Raw genomic sequence first — 5,322 nt, 5'->3', positions numbered from 1 at the left:
TTAATTTCTGTGTTGGGTTAACAAGGCAATTAGAGAGAGGCTTGTTTCTCCCCAGCTACACATTGTTCATTCTCATCTCCATCATTTCCCGAAATTCACAGACATACAAGGTCGATGATACAGTTGAAAAAAAAAAAAGAAAGAAAGAAAGAAAGGGATTATTTTTTCCAAAGCTTTTGGAATTTATACATCTAAGTGGAGAGCACGAATTAAGCATTGCCTCGGGATATTGGAGCTAGAAGCATATGCCATTGAGGATGTCACAGCTCAAAATATTTTTTGAGACTCTATCTGAGGAGTGCTTTCTCTGTTTGAATATATTTGCTCGGTCCATGTGGAATTCCCCCTCACTTAATTATAAATTCAAGAATATGAAATTATGGGAACTGTGATGATAGTAATAACCGCTAATGAGCAATGACTACTTGTTTGGCCAGTATTCCCCAAACGCTTTCTGTTTGCAGTCCTCACAACAACTCTGTGTGGCAGTATTAACATCATCCCCATTTTACAGACAAGGAAACTGAGGCACAGAGAGGTTAAGTAACTTGCCAGAGTCACCCCACCCAACGGCCCTTTGGAGTAGACTATTGCCAACCAGAAGGGACCTGATAGGAGCCGGAAGCACCTTCGTCCTCTCCTCAATTTCTCCTCAAACTCACCAGCTGCATTATGTGGCATTTCAGTTTTTTTTCTACTATGTGGTGGATTTTTTGGTGTTTAGGGGTTTTTTTGCTGTTTGTTTTTGAGAGGACTAATACTATGCTAAAAAGGGTGAACCCTCTGTGGGACTATTTTTTAGCAACGAAGAGTTTCCTTGGAGCCTGATAGCTTCACCGTGGGCACAGGGCAGAAGAATGCCTGAGGAATAGCTCAGGAGGGAAAGTTTTCAGGAATGGGGAGAGGGGCACACAAGGGCAGATGGAAGGAGAGCCAAGACAAATTGACTTTCTTCACGGTTTGGCAAGGGAGCAGGATCGCGGGCAACCCCATCTGATGCCCCATCCAGGACCGGATTCAGTTGCACCCTGTGGCAAGGGCTGGAGGGCAACGTTTCTCGATGCAGCCACGGGTTCGAATCACCTGACAGATAACCGGAAAACTAACAGGAGTTAGGATTAATGGGCCCATCTTCCCGTTTACATGGGCTGGAGTAGAACTCTGGCATTGGGGTGGTGTTTCCTTTTTAAGCTCCCAAAACCCAACCAAACAGGTAAAAGATCTGTACACTGAAAACTATAGAACACTTTGGAAAGAGATTGAAAAGGACACAAAGAAATGGAAAAACAGCATGCCTGGGTGGCTCAGTTGGTTAAGTATCTGCTTTTGGCTCAGGTCATGATTCCAGGGTCCAGGGATTAAGCCCTCCAGCCGGGCTCTCTGCTCACTAGGGAGTCTGCTTCTTCCTTGTTCCTGTTCATGTTCTCATTCTTTCTCTCTCTCAAATAAATAAGTAGAATCTTTAAGAAAAAAAATAAATAAATGGAAAAACATTCCATGCTCATGGATTGGAAGAACAAACATTGTGAAAATGTCTACACTACCCAAAGCAGTCTATACATTCAGTGCAATTTCTATCAAAATACCTACCACCTTTTTAAGTTCCCAGGTGAAGCTAAGGTGCAGTTGAGGTCAAAAACTATAGCTTTTGCAATATGAACATTCTATTTTACCAGATATATCAACTTCTGAGGTAATTCTTCAAAGGTAAGGACATGAAGCCTGGAGCTCCACAAACAGTAAGAAAATGTCTGTTTTCTTGGTGATTGTCTGAGAACACTAGTCCTTTACTTAATCTTGAATTTGTTCAGGACAACATAGGGCCATCAGTAAACACAGCTGTTGCTGGTGAAAACTATAAAATTCAGCCTGGAGGCGAAGCTGTCAATTTTCTTCAACTGAAAATCTCCTGCTTTGTTTGGGGGGGGGGGGGGTTATCTATGGCCTAATGCATGCTTTCTCTTGTGAAAATAATATCATCCTTCTTGCTCCTTTTTATGAGAAAGAGAAGTCTCTCTCTTGCATCCTTTCGGAAATGTGCTTTCTTACAAAAAATATTTCAGGTAGGAAGCCATTTTTTCTCATCTGTCTCTTTGGAGGATAATTCCGGGTTACTGTGCTGGGATTTAACTGAAGATGACTCTTGTCGAAGTCATCTGTGACTTCTTGTTGTTTTCTGCTTGCTCAAAGCTTTTTAAAAAGGGAAACAATACACCAGCTCTCCAAAGCACTCCCTTTCTTACCAAGACAGCATACCTATTACCAAATCATTATTCATATCAACTATTTTCCATCTTGAATGAACAACAAAAGCCTATTTCCACCTAATACTGCAAAATGTCACTAATTTAAAATACTCTGGGGAAGCCTAGGACAAGGTGAGCTAAGGGATAGGTTAGGAAAGATCAGACCACTAAAAATCTGGATTACATCTCATTTTTAAAGAAATGCTATTTTATTCAAGTACACAATAAGCAAAAATGTATTTGAAAGCTAAGATAATAGTTAAGGTTTATTTTTAAGCGTGTATTTCATAGTGAGTCTGAAACTCATTCATACATTCATTCATTCATTCATTGAATCATGCATTCAACAGGTAGGTTTGGAGTATCTACTAGATTCCAAGCACTGTTCTAGGTGAAAATATAAGCCATAAGCAGGACAAAGTTCTGATTCCCATAGATTATGTTCCAGTGGGGAGTAGAGAGTCGAATACATGATACAATTTCAGGTCATCTTAAGCCTTTGAAGAAAAGTGAAGCAGGTAGGAGGGGTGGTATGGATGGAGTGACTGTTGCTAGCAGGCGCTCAGGGAGGGATGCTCTGATTGAAAGTAGGGTGTGAGTCATAAGAAGCCCTACGGGAGAACAAGTACAAAGGCCCTGAGGTGAGAACGAGCTTGTAATGCTCAAAGGCCAAAAAGAAGGCCAGGACGGCAGAGGGAGCAAAGGGGAGCCTGACAAGAATGACATCAGTCAGGAAGGTCATGAAGGCCCAGATGAAGGGGAGGCCAGAGGACCACAGCATGACGATGAGTTTTCAGTGTAACTGAATTTCAAAGGCAGAAGAGTTTGGTCCTAATCTACACTGACATCCCCAATATGATCCTGAACAGAGGCAGGCAGAACCACTAACCATAGCTGACTGGCCCAGGGTCGATTCTTGACCCAACAGAGCCAGTCAGAGAGGACCTCGGTCACTGCTGGTGGCAAGAGTAAGTTCAGGAGAGATGGATGGTAGAGTTCTGCCCTGTGGGCCAGACACACAGGAGCACTGCCCTGCCGTAAATGGAGACTGAGGCACAATGGACCCATCAAGGCCCCACAGCACATCTGGTGTTCATTTCCAGCCTTGTGAGGCCTGTTGCCTCCTGCTTTTCATTCTGAGATTGAATTTCCTTCTAGTAAATTCCCAGCTTCTGGGCCAGAAGCTTGGGCCAGCTTCACTTTTCTATTTCTTAAAACCAAAGAATCCAACTAATAGATATGTTACCCAACTCCACCTCTTTGCCTCATGGCATTGCATGAGAGGCTGTGTTTGCTGGATTTGGCTACAGTGGCCGGTCTTAGCTCGCCAGAAGAATGATGAGCTTCTCTTTTCAAATCCAGGTTCAGTGATGTTGTGTCAGCCACAGAGGGAGTATTTATATCACCAAAAAAATGGCGAACGTTACAAATCAGTGCTTTTTTTTTTTTTCCAGAAAGCTGGATGTTAAACATCTAGCAGCACACCTGTCCAGAGGTGAGAACCAACAGGCTCTAGAGTTAGAGTTCACATCCCAACTCTGCCACAACTCTGCCACTTCTCATCTTAGGCAAGCTATTTAACCTCACTGGTCAGTCTCCTCACTGTAAAATGGATATTAGGATCGTTGATGGTGAAGTAAGATAATATGTATAAGTGCTTGGGACAGTACCTTTTTTTTTAGGGTTTTTAAAATTATTATTATTATTATTATTATTATTTTACAAAAGCTTCTCATAAATGTACAACAGACCCTAAGACAACACTTTCTTCTAGCTATACATGGCAATAGAGTATGTGACAGGGAATCCAGATGTTTAAACAGGAATGCGATTAAGGATCACCATGTCTCAGGCACAAGGAACAGCTTACTTTTCCTAGATGCCTTAATTCCACCTGTGGCCAGGGGACCCATCCCCTTGGTCTTCGCTTTTAGCTCCTCAGGTGTCCTCTGCTCATCTTTCTGTTTCTGCTTGAATGCCTTATCTTCTTGTCCATCCCCTTGGCCTGTTTCTTAGGTGTCTTCTGGCCATCTTTATGGCCGGATGTGGCAGCTGCTGTTCCATGTGTCATTTTTAAAACCAGGGAAGTGAAGACGGCCACATTGGTTGGATGCTCCCACTGACTGGAGGAAGCTGCGGGGGCAATGAGAAGAGAGAGGCACAGACCACCAATAGTTAAGGTGTGGTCAGCAGCAGAAGAGCCTCTGAGAAGCAAACATGGCCCAACAGACACTGAGGAGAATCTGACATCCCAGAAGTCAAGGGAAGAGACCGTTCAAGGAGGGCACAGAATACTTTCTGGAAGGCCAGTCAGATCAAGGTCAAACAGCACACAATGGATTTAGCAACAAAGAGGACATCAACTACCAAGGTGAGAGGTGGGCCACTGGAAATGTGGGGAATGGAAGCCAGAAGAAAGCTCTCATCTCATGGAATTTCTGGACCGTAGCCTGTGGCACAACTGGCTGTAGTCTGGTGGTTAAGTGCTCTGTTCCCAAAGTCCTCTACTTCCTGAATTCAAATTCTGCCCTTGCTGATCATGGGTAAAGTCCCCAGCAGCTCCGTGAGAACCAAGTCCCACAGATAATCCAGGCAAACACAGAGGACCTGCCCTCAGTAACCATCAGTACGGTTAGTTAAGTAGCCATATTATTCCCATTGAAATTAGAAACAAAATTTAGAATGTTTTGTGATTCTGAAGTCTGTTCTGTTCACCAGGACATGAAACAGAAGCTATTAGTACATGACCCTGAAACTGAAAACTAATCTACCATGGTTCACAGATGAGGTGATTATATGCTTACAGTGCCCAAAGGAATGAACTGAAAAACTTTTAAAATTAATAATGGGATTAAATCAATGTCTGGATAAAAGGGGTGTATTTTATTTTTTTTTTCTATTTTATTTTTTTTTTAATTTTTTATTTTTTATAAACATATATTTTTATCCCCAGGGGTACAGGTCTGTGAATCACCAGGTCTACACACTTCACAGCACTCACCAAATCACATACCCTCCCCAATGTCCATAATCCCACCCCCTTCTCCCAAACCCCCTCCCCCCGGCAACCCTCAGT

The sequence above is a fragment of the Mustela nigripes genome, chromosome 13 (genome assembly GCF_022355385.1).
Source record: "Mustela nigripes isolate SB6536 chromosome 13, MUSNIG.SB6536, whole genome shotgun sequence".
Taxonomy (NCBI): domain Eukaryota; kingdom Metazoa; phylum Chordata; class Mammalia; order Carnivora; family Mustelidae; genus Mustela; species Mustela nigripes.
The sequence above is the reverse complement of the archived record's forward strand: the minus strand, read 5'-3'. Positions refer to the sequence as shown.